Here is a 22,362-nt window from a genome sequence, read left to right as displayed (position 1 = left end):
GGTCTCCCCCCACAACCTCCACCTTGGGATTCCCACAAAGAAAACATTCTGCAATTTAACAACAGCCTCTAAAACACCCTTACAGGAGACATGATTTTTCACAAACAGTTCACTGCAAAAATCTTCTTAAAAATAAATATACAGTATTGCACAAAAATATACTATAGAAAAACTTCCACCCATGCGAACATATAGTATAACTTGCCTTTGCTCCTGACTGCTAATGTAATTTCACTTTATCTTGCTGCACTGTTAGATATGGCAGCATCAACTCAGTATAATGCTGTTTATGCAGTAACATGAGAATAGTGATACATGACAGATCTGTCGCACTATGTAAATTGTGTCTGTTCGTATACACAAATATTCACATATCTACATGGTATAAAAGAATACTTCAGACATTTCTATTTCTGACTTTTATTTTTCCTTGTTACACTTATTACTTACCACTACCTGAAAAAAAAATTGTGTGTATATGTGATGCACAGACTTGCACATACACATGCACCCACATATTAATCTCAGGAGCACAGAATTGGATTGATTATAATCCATGGTTTCTGACTCATTACCATGTTTGTTCCTTGCATAGTTCTCATTTTCTTTCCGTGCCCTTCCTTGCCTATCCCTGCCCTGTCATCCCTTCCCCTCCTGATATAATGAACACCCCTGAACCCAGCGTCCAAGCCCTAAGTCTAAAACATTGCAAATATGTTTCAGTAATGTACTGTTTCTCTATTCATCCTCTTGTCTTCCTCACAGGCAACTAGTCACTATCCTAAATTCTGTGTTTATCATTTTCTTGCCTAAACAGTCACATATGCTTGAACAATTTTTTTTAATTAAAATTATTTTTAATATTATAAAAGTTATTTATGCTGAAGGTATTCTTCTGTGGCCCACTTCTTGTGCTAAAGTAAAATCTAACCATATTGTTGCAGGTATTTGTTTCCTATACTGTGTAACATTTCATAGTATAAATATACCAAAATGCCTGTCAATGGTAGGTTCCAACTTTCTGCTACTGTTAACAGTATTGCCCTGCATATCTTTATATATTTCTTGATGCAAATGTACAAAAGTTGCTCTTGAGTACTTACCTGGGAATAGAATTCCTGTATGCTGGGTTCTCTTCAGGTTTACAAGGCAAAAACAAATTGTCTTCCAATTTGTACTTCTACCAGGCACATTTAAGATATATTTTCAGTCCACATTATCTCTAATAATATCATAAGAATTCTTAATATCTGCCAAAAGAATGAGTGTAAAATGATGTTTAAGTTTGGTGGCATTTTATTTATTATTTGATAACTTTTTATCTGTTTTCTTCCACTAGAATATAATCTTTACAAAGCCTGATACTTTGTCTTTGATGTTTTATCCCCAGAATGTCTGATAGTTTCTGGTACATAGACATGCTCAATGAATAATATTTAAATCAATTAATATGAAGTTATGTGGAATTGATTAGAAAATTGATCTTTGGCACCATATTTATATATGAGAAAATAGACATGTAATTAGGACATACAGTAAATTCCTAAAAATAAGTGTTTATGATGAAAGTAATCACAGTCCATCTTTTCAACTTTCTGAACAGAAAAACTATGAGATCTTTTAAATGAAAAACATTGAGTGACATTTCTAATATTTAAGAGGAAATTTCCTCACTAATAAGAGTGTCAAAGATATCTACAAAACATACACACATTACATCAATAAAGAAGGTATTAATTTATGGCTGTTTCTTCAAAGACCTAGAATAGCTGCCAATCATTAACCTGAACTATTTTAATATTTACTTACATAATTACTTAAAGACATCTGAGGACTTTATAGTACTCATTTATCATTATAACCACAAGTTTATATTGAAACAGTTTGTCAGAACTCATACAGAAGAAATTTTCAGTTCCTGATCTATAAGTTTTGATTCAGTTAATATAGAATGAAATGTTGCCAAATCAATCTTAGTGAAATTTGTGTACAGATTCTCTATGGTAGTGATTCTCAAAGTGTGGTTTAAGGAAGTGGGAGGATTTCTCAGAAACTTTGAGAGGGCTCACCAGGTCCTATTTTTTCCCTCTATATACCTATGTGAGGCCGTATTATTACATACTTTATTTAAAGTAATATGCTGCAACCGGTTGAATGCTAAAGCAGATAGAATTTAATTGTTATATAAGCAAGGCATTAAAAATATTTGCAAAAATATAAAGGGATACCACTTGTCACTATTATTTGTTTTAGAGAATTTATTTCCATATAAACATTTTGTTAATCTTCAATGATTTTATCCTTATTTTAAAATATTCAAAATTTCTCAATTTTAATTTCTAATACAGTGAGCATTGACAGATATAACCTAACTAAACAAAAGCTCTTTGCAAGTCTTAATAATTTTTTAAGAATACAGATGTGAAAAAAAAAAAAAAAGAATACAGATGTGTTCTAATACCAAAATGTTTAAGAATTGCTGCTCTGGGAAACACATATAGTTAATATATAGTTATAGACATATAAAATTGTGCTTATCCTTAATAAAAGAGCCACTGATATATTCATTCACCAAACATTTTGGAGCTCCTACTATGTGTCAGACTCAGTGGTATGGTGCTAAGCTGTTGGGATACAATGATGAAAACTGAATATATTATCCTTTCCTTGTAGAGTACAACTGACTTAAGTTGGCAGTTACAAAGTAGTATAAGGGCTGTGGTTTCACACAAGAAGAACTTTATTTTTGTAAATATTGTTATTTAAGTTATAATCAGAGCATTGATGTGGTGGAAAAACATAATTACCAAGTAAAGTGTGTTGTATAGCATGCATTTCAAGCAACACATGTCAATGTTTCACTTATTATACACATGCACATATAAATGATTAAATATTTTTAAGCAGAGACAATGTGTGTAAAAGCAATCATTTAAATGTAATACATTAAAATAACTAGAAGTGTAGAGGCACAAAATTATTTTAGAGATAAAATTTCAAAAGATTGCATCTGAAAAAATTACATGCAAAAATGTCGTTTCATTTAGAAGTTTAATGAATGCACTTTCCCTTAGTAAGATATGGAGTCAAATATACTATTACATACTTCTCATTCATTGTTAATATTTTTGACTGGTAATAGCTTACTTTCTCAAAAGTAAAATATTTAAAACGATGATGACATTGTGCCCTTTTCTACTCACTGACCTATTAATGAGTCAGAATATATTATTTTTGGCCAGAAATTATCTGAAAATAAAGACATGTGTAAAGTATTCTAAGTTATTTCTGAAGCTATAAAACAAAACATTAAATCAGAGAAGGAAAACAAACCACACATGATGAAAAACCGCATACTGATTGAAAAAAAAATATTCACTTATTTACTTTCTTTGATTATTAATTAAAATCTACATACCAAGCTTCATAAGCCTGGGCTCATATTTCTTATCATATCCTCTCATCATATCTCTGTATTGCTGCAGGTTCCTAAGGACACAGTTTACAGTGAAATGCATGTTTGCTGTATATTGATAGGGTTTTTGGAAACCTGAGGTGAAATCAGAGGAGGCTGTAATGCTCACTTCATTACTCTGTTGCCATCTTGGATTGTACATGCTGCTTTATATATTGATTTGGTGCATTTTTACCCTATTGATAGGCTCTCATACCAACCACCTCGCCTTATTCTGCTTAGCTATCTTCCTAGACATTTTTAATTAGATATAAAGGTACTTGCAATGCATTGTCTAATTATGATTATAATTTCTTTTATGAGTGACATCCTTTACTCAGTAAGAGGTTGTAACCACAGGCTAACCATTAATGCCTCTTAAATGATCTCTGTAGTAAGTAGGAAAAACCTGGTCTCAACATTATGTTTCTAACACTAAGTGTGGTTTTATGCATTTGAAACCATATTGGCAGGTTCATGCTTTTTTATTATACAGTTGGCTTTCTACCTTCTTCTTGTTCACTGTGGTGATCAGCTTGTTCGATGGTGCCTACCCTCATAATGTCTGGCCCAATGTCTGAGCCAAGTACCATGGGCACCCATGGGGTGAACTTGGCAGCTGTGAGACACAGATGCTGAGCTCTAGTTGTAATTTTCCAGCAACAGCATCTGGGTGTTTGGTTGGCCTTTTATCTGGCTTATGTTGTCTGTCATGGTGGCTGTAGAAAGTCTGTGAACTTGGCACAAGATTTGTCTCCTCGTCTGCGGGCCTATCTTGTTCATACAAAATGTCATTTCCTATTTATTCTCATTTGGTGTTGTACAATTTTCCTTGGCAATACATCTAGATAAAGAACTGGAGTAAAATTCCTAGAAGTCACCTACACATTTAACCTTTTCGTCTTTCCCTTCTAACTTTCCTGCCCAATCGCATGCTACATCTTTTATACTTATATTTTGTGGTTGTATATTCACTCTGGTCCACATTTTTGCTGTGAATCAGAAAGTGTAATAAGATGATTCAGTGGTTGGCACATGTGTGCAGGAGCCGTTTCCCTGTGATTGGACCCCTAGGGCTCCAAGCTTCTTTCAGTTTCAAGTTCTAATTTTAGACCGTGACTATCAAAATACAATTCATATCTCATATGCCGTATTCACTGTTTGAATAAAAGAACAAGATTATTAAAGTTTAAATAGAGTTGGTCTTTTAATCAGAATATTAACACTACATGGATATCTGTCTTTAATATATTTCTTCAGCAAATATCAAACACCTTTCCATTTTGTCTCTTCAAAACAATATCGTATCATTTGAAAAAGATTGTATGTTTTTATTTTTATGTTTCTTTCCTGAATTTGGTCTCAAGGAAATTTTTAAAACTTTCCTTTTCATTAAGGATTTATAAGATTATGTGACATTGGGTAACACAATTTCTTTCTAAATACAAATTTACAGTTTTCTTTGTACTTTTAAATCAAAATGAATAATGAAATATAAAATATTAATCACCATAAGAAAATGTAAAGAACAACTATTACTGGATTATAAAAACAGGATATAACTTACTTTTTCTATAATCTAATTTATGAAAGAACAAAAATAGTGTGCACACACAGCTGTCCTTGATGTGAAAACATAACTCCCTATATGGTAAGATATGTGACATCTTTCCTACTGATAAGTGCTTACAGTCCTGTTCATTAATTTTATCACTAACATAAACTTTTAATATGCATATGATCAGAATATAGGATTTTCAGGGCAGCTTAAAGTGACTGTAACCTGTAATTACTGTTCCTGTACTTGATTATAATAATCTGATTGCAATTATTCAGTGATTTTAATACAAGCCTCAAGCTACATAACAATAATTCAAGTTCAGTGATTGGGAACATGTTTCTGTTTGGATGTGAAATGATGTTTTAATCCGTAGTGATTCAAAGATCTGAACTGTAGTTCTGTTCAGGTAATTAAAACACATTTATTTTGTCAGGTAAAATAAGCTTATTTTGTAATAAATTAATTAGTGTAAAAATTCCACACAGGTCAAAATAGATCATTATAATGCATTCTTTAAGAAAAGGTAATAAAGTTGAGATTCTTATGGTTGGTAATTTGACCTCTATGAAACTTTATCTAAAAATTCCAAAAAGAGATGAAGAAGGAGATGAGATAGACCCAGTCAAAAGATGTATCAGTTATAGCCCATTAATGCTACCCTAAATATTTCTACTAAATTAGGGCACTTGAAAGCCAAATGAATAGGTATAATTTATTCTGTAGAAAACTTTTTAGGAATACCAAAAGTCAAGAAAAATCTTTGGTACAGGAATGATTTAAAAATGTAGGAGGCAAGCGTAAGTGGCAAGGGCAGAAACACGGCTTTGTCAAATGTTTTCAGGACACTTCTTTAGAAAAGAACAAATATTTGGAAAGAAAAAATGTATTGCATACTAGATCCATGACAATATGCTGACTTTTTATTTTGGTATTTGTTTCTTTTTCTTTTAAAATTAATATTAGCATGCAGTAAACCATGAATCTAAAACAGGAAATAAAATACCAAATAGTGCTCCCATACACTTAAACTTCATCTAATTGAAAAAAAAATTCACAATGAAAGCTATACAGTGCTATAAGAGAGGGATAATAGTTTTAAGATACTATCTTGAACTAGAATGTCAGAATTACTGGACTGCCTGAAGGGTAGAGAAGGCAGACCCAATAGACTTCCTTGAAAAATGGGTCCCTAAGGCTCTTCAACTCAATCTAACAAGTGACCCAATTTTCTTCTAGAGGAGCTTAAAAACTCCAGGAAACAAAGGAGCAAGGAGACAAAGCATAATCCTGATTTTAAGGAGCCTCCAATTTGAGAAATAAAGAATAAATTATCTTTAATTGTGCCAAATGAGGAGTAAATTCAAAAAAAAAAAAGGAAAAGAAAAGAGAGAGAGGAGGGAAGGAAGGAAGGAAGGAAGGAAGGAAGGAAGGAAGGAAGGAAGGAAGGAAGGAGGGAGGGAGGGAGGATGGGAGGGAGAGAAAGAAGGAAGGAAGGAAAAAAGAAAGGAAGGAATAAAGGAAAGGAAGGAAGGAAGGAAATGAAGGAAGGAAGGAAGGAAGGAAGGAAGGAAGGAAGGAAGGAAGGAAGGAAGGAAGGGAAATAAAAATACCACAAGTACTTTTCCCTTCTGACACTAGCCCCACATTCGGGTAAAGGACCAGGAAAATATTTTTTATGCTGGCTGATAAAAAGCTTATTATAACTAGGTAAATTAGGATGAAATGTCTATCTTTGGATTAAATACAGCATAAAAAGCATAAGCTCAGTTCAATAGAACAAGCAATCAGTTCAAGGGTAAATTCCCAAGGACAACTCAGGAATTAAGGGAATATTTCTAAACAACTGACTATGATCAACTCCAAGTAATCTTTCACAGTATAGGAGAGATTTGGCATATGATCACCAGATGCAGTTGGCAGTGTTTTTTAACCACATTCCCAAGTGAATTTACTTCCTTTCCTTTCTCAGTGTTACTTTGAAGAATGTGCTTTACCAGACTTTGCATTTTGGTTTCAGTGTCAAACCATCTCTATCTTTTGCTAAACTAAGTAGAGACTTAATGGCATTGTATTTTACCAAGGAATTCTTCTTCCAGTTATATACCTTGTAATTTTCTTGCCTGGTTTGGAAGGGTGGTCACAGCAAACCGGTTTTATTTTGTAACCTACCTTCTTTAGCTACAGTTGGGAAGAGGGAGGACCTCATAGTAGTGAAAAGTACTCATAAGTCTGAGAAATGGAAAAACGCTTTTAAAAATTATTGCTTATGCATAATATTAATACAAATCTCTCTAACTACAGGGACACTTTTTTGTCTTCTTCCCTCATACATGATATGGAGACTTCTAATAGTTTACTTATTTTAAAACAGTCTACAAAGCTGGATAGAATATTTCAGGGGATGCAGGCGGCCTACCTTTGAATTATTTGTGAGCCCTAAGAAACAAAACAGAACAAAACTGTTATATATAATCAATTTTTAGAAAATACATGAATAGAATAGATATAATGTGGAAAATATGAAATAATTTCCTCTACTTTGACATAACTTTTAAAAGTCACACATTAGTAATTTTTCATCATTTATTATTCTTTAAAAGTCAACATAAAATAATTTGTTTATAGGTTTTAGAAGAACAATGTAATGATATATTTTAAGAGTTATGATTATGTAGTTGTAGTTCACACCTCCAAAATATTTGCCTCTAGGACTAAGACCACCCCTTAGTTACTGAAGGAACCTAGAAAGGATTGAAATGTCATCAGTTTTTAAATTCTCCATGGTAAATTTTAGAATTATCTGAGTCAAAAAATAACTGCTGATATTTTCCATTATCCTAGAGGCTCTACATATCTCTGATATTTACCTTTATACATGTTTAGGTATATATGTATGTGTGTGACTATGTGCATGTATATGTGTGTATCTTTCTGGACTATCAGGTCCATGGTTCTAATTCTGCCTGAAAATTGCCAATTAATGATATGAAATGAACTTTAGGGACTTGGTGGCAAAATTGTGATTATATTCTTAGAAAGCTGTCACCTTATAATATTTACAAGAGACTGCTAGACAACTGTATAGAAAATTGTCACAAACAAAATCTCAGCACATGGAGATTAAACTTGCTTATAGAATCCACATATAATCACAGAATTTTGTTTCAGAAGGAAATCAAATAATAAAATACTCACATTTAAAGTTGAAGTGATTTGGCCCACAAAAATAATTTGTAAGGTCACATATTTGTTCAACGTCAAAACCATGAAAACACAGGTTTTCTGACTTCTTGTTTAAGATACTTTCCAATGACTTATTCATATTTCAAGACTAAGTAAATTATTCTAAAAAATGTATATTTGTATCTTGCACTCAAATAAAACATAGTTATAGGAAAGTATCACTCTAACAAAAATTCTCTTAATGATTCCCCAAAGATAATACATATATGAAACACAAAAGAGTAATCTGCATATAATGTATTCCTCTTTGTTTATTACAAATCGCCAATTCATTACAAAGTTAAAGCTCAGAAAAATTATGTAATTTTCTTTCATCATTATATATTCTTCCTTGCTAGATATTACAAGACAGAAAGTTCCCACTATTATAACGAACTCTTAACAAATCTGTGAGAATAAAAATATATTAATGGAAAACACATCATATAATTTTATTCCAGGACTATTACCTTAAGGTATTCTCATGAAGGCCAACATTTGTAACCTAAAAAATGAAATAAAGAAAGATGCTGAGACCAGTCTACTATTATTGTGTTTTAATTTACGTACCAGCTGTGAATACTTTAAATATTAATCTCACCCAAGACTTTTTCCCCATCCAACTTTAATAGACTGGTTTTCATTCATCTGAAGTGGTTTCAATTTTCAATAGTACATCAAAGTCAATAAAAGAAATGGATATACTGCACCTACTTTTAAATCCCCAAAGATTTTTTTCCAAATCATTAACCAAGGTTAGCATCTTACCACTACTTCCACAATTGCTTTTGCCTAATATCACTTGGTTAATATCCAGCAAAAGGATGCCTCTATCATAATAATATACTATTGGTCCCTAATGTATATCATAGTGTAGGAAGCCACATTTTCATTGACCACAGCCACCACAAATTCATGTTTTGACTTCCTTTCTTTTTCTCCATGAGCAGTAGTTTATTATAGACTCATGTGTTAGCATCTTTAGCAGTGAAAGTTCAAATGCCCGGCTCTGACTTAGCCTACATACGAGTATAGTAATTTTAACAGTGGTGACAAAACTGTATGTTTTTAAGTCTTTTTTAAGAAATTAATGTGGTTTGTTTTGATAGGTAAAACAATTTCATGAAAAAAAAGCACACTGGACTAAATGTCAAAAGGTCTAAATTATAGTACCCAATTAAACTTCCAGTAAGTCACTTAACTTCAATTTGGCAAATTACATATTTTAAAAAATCCTATAATGGATCCAAGTGTATCTCAAAGCGTTTAGTGGTAAAATATGTGTAATTGTGTTATAAATTTTCAAATTGTGTATAAGGTAATATAAGGTAAGGTATTACATTTATTATGTACTGAGTATGAGTTTTAAAAAGCTAGAGTCATTTAATGGAGAGCTTTATTAATTCTCATAGATGACATTTCAAGTTTAAGAAAAGCAATTACTTTTAGTTGTTTGTCTCAGCAATGCTGTTTCTCCAGGCTTGAATGCTAGGCACATGCTAGTGGAATAACACCAACGTCCATATGCTCTAAAACTGACTACCATTGGCTTATATAGCACATAGAGCATCCAAACAGCTTCTTCGAAAGAGGAGAGTTCCTTCACAGTTTAAAACATTGATTCTCAAAGTGTGTTCTTCTAACCAACAGAGTCAGTATCATCTGGGAACATATTAGAAATACGACTTCTGGAACCTAGCCTCAAGCCTACTGAATACGAAACTGTATGTTTGTGGCCAATCAATTGCTTTTATTAGATCTATATTCTAAAAACATTTGAGAACATTGTTTTAGACAAAATTCCGCAAATTTTTTCTTTAAAGGGCCAGAGAGTAAATATTTTAGGCTTTATAGGTCATATGATCACTAAAGCAATCATAGACAATGTGTAAATGAGTGGATGTAGTTGTATTTCAATAAAACTTTATTTATAAAAACAGAGGGTAGGTTGAATTTGGTCTGCATACAACAATTTGTCAACTACTGTTTTAGAGAAACTTTGTGTATGTGTGTGAATAGTTCTCTTCTGTCTGCTGCGGACCCCTATTAGAACCTAAAAGCACCTAAAAGGTCACCCAAAATATATGTGCAAATCTGAGGGGAATGGGGAAGTAGGTGAGTAAAAACCCTGAAATATGGAGGCAGACCTAAGGAAAAGATCATATGGGGTGGACATTTTGGGTTTGTGGGAAAAATGATAGCTGACTTCATACTCTGTGGTTTGGTCTAAAACTAGTCCTGTATTGATGTGAGAGATATTACATAAGTAACAGTGAAATTTATTTGGCATTTCAGCTCACAAGCTGAATATCACTTATCTAGAATATCCCAACCAGGTTACATAAAACCATAGTTTGGTAAGATGTGAGATATATTTCACATTTATAGTAGAACTACTCATTGATGCTTTTTCTATTTAGAAGTATACTTTGAATCATTAATTTTAAACATAAATGATGATTTAGAATAAACTTTAAAAAACAATATAGGTATCCTTTTAAAGTAAAATTATTTTAAGACAATTTATATTCACAGTGGTTGTCCAGTGACATCTGACAGATCCTGCCTTTTTCCCTTGTATAGACAAAGCAAAAGAGATTAGGCGTGGCAGAATCCAGACTAGAAGTGGTTTCCAGACTTTCTGCCACACTCAATCCTCTGCACTTTAGAATGTACATTGCCAAAGACAGTACCTGTACCTTTTGGAATGGGCCATTTAATGTCTAGAAAATGGTTAAAGATAAAAAACAGCTAGTTCTTTTTGCTTTGTGGGTTTTATTTTCTTTTTATGAGTAGGGAGTACATGACAGGTATATTTTGAGTCAGGAATAGCGTGAGATCTCAAATATTTTGAGTTGAAATGTCAATAAATCCCAATCTTGACACCAAAAGAACATATTCAGACTTGAAAAAGTAATTATAGCACCAGCTTTGTTGTAATGTAAACTTTATAGAGTATAAAGAAGTTTAATATGCATTATTGTATTCAAACCCAAAGATGTTTTGCTATAGAATTTATAATAAGAAATATAAGGAAGGAAAATTGTCTTGTATAATTTTCTCAAATTCTTTAAGTAATCTTAGCTCTCCCATTAAGTCATTAGATCCTCATTAGAATTGACCCCAGAGACATTATTAAAATTTTGTGATGCAAGCAAAATGTGTGATCATAGATTGACTCTATGAGATATAAACTGAATGTAGTTATAAACAGTTAGTAACTACATATGAAGTTAAAAACTATAAAAATATTCTAAAATAGTGTACTGACAAAGTTAAATGACTGGTTACATCATTGCTCTGTTTGATTGAAATACACTCTTTTGGGAGCCTTAAAATTTCCAAGATGATAGTATATAATTTCTGTTTGATAGAATATGAAATTTGCATCAGTTCCTTAAAATAGTGGAGATGGAAACCCTTGTGAGTAATTTTAAACCCTAATACAACTTATTTTCTATGTGAACTGGAATTCAAACCTGCATGAATAATTATATGAAATTATAAGTGTTTGTTCCTGGCTCTGTGTACATTTTCACAAAATGTAACAAAATGTTGGATTACAACATTATGTTTGTTGTCTGTAACTTGAAAAACAAATATCATGGATACAGATTAGTCATTGGTATCATTAGATTACAACATTTTGTCAATTCACATCAAACAGTACACCACTGATAAAGAAATACATAGCGAGAATAAAGAAAGAGAGGAGTGCTAGGCTAAAATAGCTGATAGGGTCTTAAAGCAGATATAAACTCTAAATTAACTTGTTTACTCAGACCATTGCCAATAGGAAGTAGAATGAATTAACCATGGTCATTGTGCACAGTCTCTGGCCTTGTATGACTACAGTAATTTTGAGGCATGTTTTGTCTTAACGAGCATGACAAGGTCACAGACAAAATTCTGGAAATCATCCAGGCCTAGTGTTTCTAATTTCCAACAGATATTAATCCTCAGGTTTGGGAGCAAGAAATTGGAATCCCTGACAATTCTTGGGATTGCTGAAATGATAAATTCTTTGTTTTTCATAATATTTTATTTACATGTTTTTAAGTATTAATGACTGAACAAAATAATAAGCAGTGAAACATTTTTATGTGCTATGATTATACTAAAAGTTTCAGAAGTATTTTATGAAACAGAAACAATGAACAAAAAATGCACATATTATGAACCAATATACTGTGATAAGATTAGATAGTTCAATGAAATGTAAAAATTATATCTATCTGCTATAGATGTTTGATAATGGGTAGCAATAAAGGTGAGGATAATGTGAAATGTATGCCAATACAAATTATTTAAAAACATTATTTAAAATATTGACTATAATAACTCAAATACTTCCAAGTTATCATTCTTAAAAATAATTTAAGAACACACAAATCACTAATATTCCTATCTTAAAGTATCATTATTTGGTCTATGATAAAAATTCCAGATGTAGAGAAATTTCTTTTCTAATACATTGGTTGAGTAGTTACAAGTATTTCCAGAAGCATTTTTTTTTTTTCAAATTTATTTATTAATTAGTTTCAGGTGCACAAGACAAAGCAAAACTTAGACGTTTATCATTTATATCCCTCACACTGTGTGAAACCCCCTCCCCCCATCCACTATCCCTCTGTACGTTCCCCAAATTAATTTTCAAACCCCCATGACCATCTTGTGGTTACCGACTATTTTTCAAAACCTCTCACCTTCCCCTTATCCCCACCCCCCCACCCCTCTAGCAACCCTCTGTTTTTCCTCCAGAAGCATTTTTAACTTGCACATTTGAATATATGAAATATAAACTCAATTTTTAATGATGAAAATTTTTTTGCTTTCCTCAATTTTGGTTTTGTCACTGAAATAAATATTGCTTTTGTTAGTTCTGATTTTAGATCAGTTTTGGATTTCACAGTGAAGATTTGATAACTTTCATGTTGTCTTCTCTTTGTATTACTTCTAGAAAATTTTAAAGAACCATTAGCCCATAGAAAATACTGAAACACTGGGAAATACCAGTGAGCATTACTGGACAATATTAAAAAAATAAAATATTTGTATCTCCTACCTAGTTTAGCAGCAGTACAAATGTCAATTGCCAATTTAATTACTTATTTCTAAATGTATTTCTTGAAACACCACTCATAATATTTGTGTAAGTATAGAATTTACATAAATGTATTAATATTCATTTTTATTTTAAAGAATGACTCATTGTAAGCAGTCCACAGAGCCAGCAATGAAAACTTACAACATATGACAATAACCACAAGCACGACTAACTGATTAGATCGTGACTGCCTCTGGCCTATGTGATCTCATCCTGGTTCCAGGAAATATCCACTTTAACAATTGACCCTGCCTGTCAGGTGTCTTGCCTTTAACTTGATGTCAGTGGAGTCCCTAATACCATTAATGTCTCTGTATTGATTTTTAAGCTTTAATTCTCACAGAAGAATTATAATGCATTTCCCAATTTCCCCAATTTCTCAACTGATAATTCTTCAAGTTTCAAAATTTGGGAATATATATAAATTTTCAAGAAACACTAGGAGAAATTCCCATATGAGAACAGTATTTAGGCTGATTGTATTACAGTAATATTCATTGTAACTCCTGTCCCAATATTTGTGGGGAGAGTGCACATGCCATCAGGTTATCAAACTTATGTCCCTCACGGAACAAGGAAAACTGGCATTGCTAGGATTTCTTTATTTATTAATGTGAAATAAGTCACCAATCACCATCAGGAAGTTACTCCTAGATATAGATCTCAAAAAGTATCGGCTGTCCAATGACCTACTGGCATATTATTTCGAGATGAGTAAATTGTTTATGAAAAATACTCAGCAGTCAATGAGATGAGGAGGTAAATGGGTCAACAGTAACATGGTTGGCAAACAAAAGTTACACCCAGTAAGTGAGGAAGTGATTCTATCAGTTTACATGTGATAGAAAACATGTGATTTCTTTTATTTTCAACCTAATTCACTTAACCAGGATGTCAAAGTAATAATTTATGTGTGCATGAGACAACATACACTGTGAATGATAAAATTAGTAGCAAGAAGCATAATTCAAGAGGAGTGCAAATTCCCTTTATTCTGTGACCCTTCTCTACAGGAGTGTGTGTGTGTACATGCACGTGCGTGTGTCTAAAGTTGGTAATTGCCGTCCTGACTTAGTATTATTAAAAGGATAAAGTTTTGTTAAAGTTTTTTGGCTTTGTATTTATTTAGAAAGAAAATACCATTAAATACCTATTTGTAGCTACAATTTTGCCTAAAGGATATGATACTTAATGTTGTTACTAAACTGCAAAAACACCAAGCAAACAAACAAAAATGTTTAGGGATACATAGTCAAAATGAGAAAGACTAATGCAAAATACATGTCCTAAAAATGATCCAAGCCTTATTTATTCTTAGTTGTGCTATATATGATAGTGAAAATATTCCATTTAAATCTTCTTTTAACTTTAGAATCAACAACATTGATAACAAAAACTTTTTGCTGGGGGAAATAAAGACCTAAGTTTTAATAAACATCCATGCTGTACTCTTTGATCATGGAACACTGAAAATTCCAGAGGTGATTCAAGAATGAATACTGTCATTTGGCATATTTTTTTTCTCAAAGAATTCCTCAAGTTTTTGGTGAGGGCTGAATTTAGTTACAATGTCCTTAGCATATGTTCTTTTGAAGAGCAGCTGTTCTACAGCTTTGTGAAGCAAAAAGCATAAGACTAATATGGGATCTAAAGCAAGCACAGGGGTGGTCAAATGGTCGGTTATACGTCAATTACAGCAGATTGGGCAGTCTTCCAGTCCATCAGCTCTCCAGTGCCCATTAAAGCAAGCATCAATGAGAAACATGCCTCACTTGACAGCTATAGGCATTAGCTTAAGTTGTGTAAATACTGAGGAGTATTCATGGAGTCAAAGTTTGATTTAAGAAAAAGTTGTATTTGAGAAAACAAGGAGTTTAATTATTTCACACAATGCGATCTACATTAAGTGAGTCAAGAATGGAGTTCACAAATCACAAGCATCTGAAAGCATTAATTTTGTTAAATATTTAGGCAGTATATTTGTCTTAAAATATGATATTTCCTCTTTTTATAATTCCATATCCTTGCTCGTTAGGTAATGTAACATTTAGGCAAAAGCACTAAATTTGTCAATCTAACTAAGATTGAAATTGAAAAGGTATTATAGCTGTTCTCTTTCCTACCTGTAGCTTGGGAGCTATGAAAACCTAGCATTATTAGTAAATCAAGCTCTAGTACCACTTTTGAAAGATAGATAGATATATAGATATGAGTATATACACATATATAAATCTATATACCTACATATACACGTATATGTAGATATACATACATATATATGCACAGACACATATAGATATTTATTTCATTTTTAAAGTTAAAGAACTGAAAAAAAGGTAACTTTTAAAATATATAATTGAAGTTCTTATTTTACTACTCATATTAAGTGTAAAGTGGTTTATGAACATTGTAGGCTGTTACTTTACTGAGATAGATAATGAATTGACACACAATGGGAACCCACTAGAACATTCTCCATTAAAGGGATAAGGGATTTGCAGATGAGACAATTTTACAACATTTTTGATCTAATCGAAAATTGACTCCAATTAATATTTCCTCTAAAGCAAGAGAGATATTCCACTGAGACATGTACCTTTTTTCACTCAAAGGTAATAATTATCAAGCTCCAGGAATGGTTGGTTTAATAAAGTTTCTAGTGATCATATACAACATATGTATAATATAAATCAGAAGACTGAGCATCCTTATGAAAACTACCAATGCTTTTTGTGAAATATATCCATACTGCCTTCACATTTATATACAATGTATGTCTGTTAAGCATTTTACAAACACATCCATCTCTCTGATGCATATTTTTAAATTTACTCTTTTAGAAAAATAATGTGTGTAAACATAAGTATAGATTCATTATATATATATGTTGATATGCATAATTATACATACATTTATACATAAATGCTTATATGCAAATACAGCTTACATTTCTTATAACTTTCTGTGTTGAGTTCTTTTACTTGATTTCTAAAATTCTTTTCTACTTAGAATCACTGGAAAGAGCCTCTGACCTACTGGGAGAGATACTAAAATAGATTCCTATATGGAGGGAAAATAGAAGGGAATGCTTTCTATTCATACTAATCCTAAAAATGTTCCAGGTCACTGACCTACACTGATAGGGTATACATTAAACTCCACCTATCGTTTCATGATACATTTAATTTCTGGATACTAAATCTTAAAATATTCCCATTGTAACCTAACACATCTTTCTTTCAAGGAGAAAGAAGACACTTATAATTCAAGCTCTTTGCATACAAAACTGGAAATATTGGACAATGTATATTGCTTAATATTTTTGCCAAAATTTAAATGCCTATCTGGAATTAAATATGATGTTAAATTTCTCTTATTCTTTCTTAGGAGCAAGAGAAAATAATGCATTTTATTTCTATTGGCTTGGTAAACATCCAGAAAAAAGTTTTAAAACTAAGTTCTTTTTTTTTAATCATTCTGTCCATAAATCACTGTATACGTGTACTCTCAAGATATTATGTAGAAGCCTTTCAGTCAAAACAGTCTGTAATGAAGATTTAATTGAAAATAATTGTATATTTTTACTTATTAACTTAGATATTGTGATAAGGGAAAATGAGTATTTTAAATCTTTTTAGTACTTTAATGAGTACATTTTAAGAGATTAGTAACGCCTCTTCAACTCACCCAACTTCTCAGCCCTGCTCTAAGAGAATCACATGAGCACTTGACCTCAGTAAGATTTTAAGAAGAAAAACAAACTTCATAAAATTTAATCACATTAGTTGAAAGCTGGAAGGATGTTTTAATGCTTCTCCTAAGCCACCAAGTTCCATTACCTGAATCCTATCAACATAATCCTTTCTAAGGAAGAAAAGAATGAATCAAATGGAAAAGATTTGTGATTGAATTATCTTCAGTCTCAGGGCCAATTAGAAACATTTTTTTTTTTTATCAGCACACCTAGATATAACCTTGACTGTTTCTAATTAGTCCATCACCTCAGATAATAAATGCAGGAACATTTTTAAGGGTTTTAAATTGAGAAGGCTTCATATTGTTGATAGCATGTGTACGCATACGGCACGCATGTATGGATAAATGGGGAGAGAAGAAAGAGGTGCATTTATAATAGGGTAAGGTGTTATGGCATTAAATATTTCCATTAGTGAGTAAAGAAGTTCATTTCTTTGCACAAAAAGAATTATACTATTGCTGTCTATTCCATATCCTTTTTAGATATTACCAGGTTTTAGTCAGTTGTGTTTGACAAAAAATGATTGTGGTACGTAGTTTGCATCAAAATAGAGCTACCAGCACAATATAGATTTTTGGCATGATCCTCCATAAAACAGAAGATAGTAAAGCTGGATATTTGGAGTGATGTGTATGTGGATGGAATATGTGTATTTCTAACTGGGTTCTGAGTAGTTAGAACATTTTTAAATGTCAAAGTCCATTTCAGAAGTGGGATTGAATACAAAAGGAAGCATGCTCAATTTTCTGTTCTGATATTCTGTGTTAAGGAATATAACATTCCTTTTTTGTTGTTGTTAGAAAAGGTGGTAAATGAGTATCCTGAGTTCTGCTAAAAAGTGCTATTATGGTATTGAAAAATGATAGTTGCTGTATAGATTATTGCTTGAACGTGGTTTATGATTTGTATTTGATATTTTCCACAAATTTCGTAGCTCTCGGTTTTAAGAAGTAATGAGTTGCTTCTTAAAAATTAAAAATCTTTGAACAGAAGTTCTCCATGTGTAAATTAGAAATGCATTGGTTTTGGTAATAATACATTTAAGGTATTTTTACAATTATTAGTGAAAGTTTTTCTAAAGACTTAACCTAAAGTACCTTTAAAAACTGTCTTAACTAATTCAATTATTTGGGGCCTTTTTTTTTTCATTCCTAGATTCCCACTCAAGTATTTCTGTGCTTCCTTTTCTTCCAGATGAGTAACTGTGAATAGCATTAAAGCAAACTGTGTGTACCCGATGAGGGAATTTTCAACCATCCAATGAACAAATATTTATTGAATATGTACCTACTAGAGACTAGACACAATAGATGAAGTCTAGAAAAAAATAAGTAAATAAATAGGAAATGGTCACTGCAATCAAGTAACCTTTGCTCTAGATACATTTAACTACATACCTTAATGTATAAGAAAACTTATGGGACACAGTCCCTAGATCATAATGGGTGTTCAACCAATGTTTATAAAATGAAAGACTAAAGTTTGGACCAATATATGATTTTTTCCAATCTTTACAAACAAATTTTAATCTCCTTTTTTTTTTAATTCTACAACTATATTTTGCATGCTATTTTTCATTACTTGACTCTTTAATGTACAAATGTACTATTCATATATTTCACATAAGAGCAAATATTTACAGTGAAATTAAAACATTCCTTATACCAAAGTGCCTGTTTGGCAATTTTGAGATACAGTAAAGAAATTGAAGTTGAAAAGGAATTTTATATTTATCAAATATAAAATATATTGTATTCCCAATGTAATGGTAAAGACAGAGATTCACTTAAGTAATTTGAAAAATTCTTTATGTAGCTTTCATAGTTAGTTAAAGAGCTAAAAAGAAAACAGTTTTAGTTTACGTTAAACATACTGCCGGCAATTTCCGGTTGTAATTTAGGAGAGTTATTTCAGGAATAAGAATTTCACCATTTATCATTTTTTAATTTCTGTGAATTAAGTGAATTACATTATCAGAGCTAGAATAATTATTAACCCTATAGTTCAGTACCTATTTTTAATAACATCTTTTGATAGTATTAGTTACTATATTAATGGTAGTGTGGGCTATCATTTTTACTAGTTATCTGTATACTTGGTGGAATACTGTCTTTAGCAATTTCCCTTTATGTTTGCACATACTAACTGGTTAAGTGTGGTCATAGTAGCAGGCAATCACCAATCGCTCCTGTGAATTCGCAATTGAGAGATTGTAATTCTAGGTCCTGCCTCTTTTGCTACTAGTGACTCACAATCATTTAAGAAAAAATTTACCCTTACTGGGCCTTTCTCCTTCTAGGGAGATATGTGGGTCACGTACAATCTCCTGATGTCATTCCTGTGTGCACAATGCCATATATGTCAATTATAAAATATGACTTCATACTTTGCCCCTGGGGAGAAAAACATTACGCAGACATATAAAACTGAAATACTGCTTTCCAATATATAACCAAGCAAGTAATTCTTTAGGGATAGAAAAAGAAAAAAAAAAATGTGGGGAATAGAATTTAGGTTAAATATTACCCTAAATTTGTGAATTAAAAAGGAAAGGCAAGTTTGCTTGTTTCACATGGCAGCAAATGTAAATAAACTTGCTTAAAAATCATTTTATGCCAATAGTTTAATTGATATTATGTATTAACATCTACTTACATTATAATAATTATCTTAAAGAACATACAAAACTGAAAAGGAAAAAAATGTCAAATATAGCTAATAAAAGTAGTTTTAACCTGAATGCTTGGAATTAAACAAGTGTTATTTTGGCATACATTTGTTAGTGAGGAAGTAACAGTTAAAATACTGTTGTCAATTCTATCCAAAACATAATATTTGCTGGCTTTCATTTTAATCTTTTCATTCACAAAGCCCTCTCTCAAACATTCCATTCTTAGTGTACAAGATTAAAATATCATCTACTTTTTGAACATATGAACATTAACAGGAGATACATTTTTTTAGATACCCGAAAACGGCAGTTGTTGTACATAATTTAGAAATCATTAATCATACATTTGCATTTGTTGCTGATGCTGTTTTGTCCCAAAGTTTCTGTAAGTAGTTACAAGAAAACAAAGAAAATCATGAGCTTGGAGAAATATATTTTCTAACCAGTGGAACATCCACATGCCACTTTTGTTTTCTCTATTAACAAACTGTAGTAAAGTAAAAACGCCTTGACTGCAGTCAAATCTTACCTTGAGGTTTGACGTCAACTTTCTGTACCTAAGGTATTAAAAAACAAAATAATTCTTATGAGCACGAAAACCGCAACCTAGGTTATTAAGGATTGTTTCATTTTGCATAACTATTTTATGTTTAACAATAGTCTTAAAATTGAAATCCTCTTGGTTTTCCTGATTATTACATTAAAGATGAGTTTTAACATTACTGGTGTCCAAAACAAGCAAAAGAAAGAGATAATGTAGTGGAAGAAATAACGAGGTACGACCTCATATTTGTGTAGTTCTCTAGAGCTAACAAAGTGCCATGTAACAACAAATGGAAAAAATGAAAGTACAGATTAGAATGCTAACTTGATTAGTTCTTTATTATTACTAATATTGTTTTACAAACTGAAGATATACAGCAGATAAATCTCGTATTAATTTTGAGGGGTGAATTGTAATGATTAAAGAGGATAAATCGAATAACCTATTTCACATTTAGAAAAGCTAGTTGTTTTGGGTTAATAAATAAATTCTTTTTACTCAGAGACAACTGTTGTAAATATGTAAACTTTAGATAATAAAACAGTGTTTCTTGACACCAATAGTCTATTTACAATAACCTCCCAAATCATACTGGGGATACTTGATTTAATCACATAGTACATCATTTCACATATTTAAAGTTTTACTTTGTGAAGATGGCTAATTGAATGTCTATTTTGAAGGGTATTATGATCATTTTCTCCAACTTTCAGGTGTCAGTGAATAGTGCTGGATTGTACGTAGATATATTTCATTTCTTCAGAATGCAAGCTCTGATTTCAGATTTAGTCAGAAAAGAGATACACATAAATCTATATGACCAGAAGAGATAAGTAGATCATAAAAAGTCCACACACATCATAACCCTGCACATCTAACACAGAGATAAGGACAGTTACAGATTATTATGGCATGGATAGCTTGATAATCTATGGTGAATCTATGATAAATTTCAAACTATAACAAATACAATGACTCATTTTTTTAAAGAAACAAACCACGAAGGCATAAATTTACCCTGAGATTTGTATCACTAAGAAACTGAATAGTTCAAAGTCAAACATTATGTGACATGCTTTAGATTGCTCTTATGAAAGGCACTATAGAAATGTCACCATATTATAACCTACTGTATTTAAGAATTAACTGCAGCAGAACAGCCAGGGGAGATGAATATATACTGATGTGCTCATCCCCATCTATTACTCACTGGCAGTTAATACAAAGCCTGCTTTAGAAAAGAGTTTATAAGACAAAGAAATAAACACACTGTTAAAAGGAGTGTATTTAATATCGGGATTTCTTTTTACTAATTCTAACAGACGCTTACACTATAGTATTTTCACTTTAATATTAGGAGCCTTTTATTTAAATGATGCAATCAGTATGCCAAAATCAGGTTCTTTCTTTAGTGGGAGGAGTTAGCAGCTCCAACATTAAATTGACCTGTTTCCAAATAATCTACAGGAAAAAAATGAAGATTAAGTCCTCTAACAAGAGCAGTTTCACAGCCTTGCTTACAAAGAGAAGGATTCGGTAAAAAGATGAGAGGGCAAGCCGCATTGTGCTGGCCCACTTAAATCTTATTTCCAATTCACTAAATGTGTTATTTGACTTGGCAAGTGAGCTAGTATGTGTATTAGATCAGCAGGGAGCCTAATCAAGGAGATGCCAAGTTTACTGCAGCCCCTTTGAGCTGCATTAGCCTCAACTAGTGACCTTAAGCAAAGTGGGTGGTTGAACCCAAAAGAGAATAGCATTAACTTTTGCTTGAAGTTCAGCCTGATTTGAAGTCTCCTTTTGTGCCTTATTCCAAAAAAGAGAGAGAGAGGAGAGAAAAAAAAAAAGCAAAAAGCATTTAACAAAATTGAATCTCGTCTGCTCAGCACCATCTTCACACGCGAGGCTTCATAGAAGCTTGCCTCCATTAATGCTGACACATGCAAAAGAAATGAAAAGCATTAACTCAGCGGAGGCATTTGATTCTGCAGCTGCAGAACAATTCACTTTATAACTCAGTAACTTGGATGGGGCTTTTCCACCCAG

This window comes from Rhinolophus sinicus, chromosome 3 (genome assembly GCF_057876585.1).
Source record: "Rhinolophus sinicus isolate RSI-liver-muscle chromosome 3, RSI-T2T, whole genome shotgun sequence".
In the NCBI taxonomy this organism is placed as follows: Eukaryota; Metazoa; Chordata; class Mammalia; order Chiroptera; family Rhinolophidae; genus Rhinolophus; species Rhinolophus sinicus.
The sequence above is the reverse complement of the archived record's forward strand: the minus strand, read 5'-3'. Positions refer to the sequence as shown.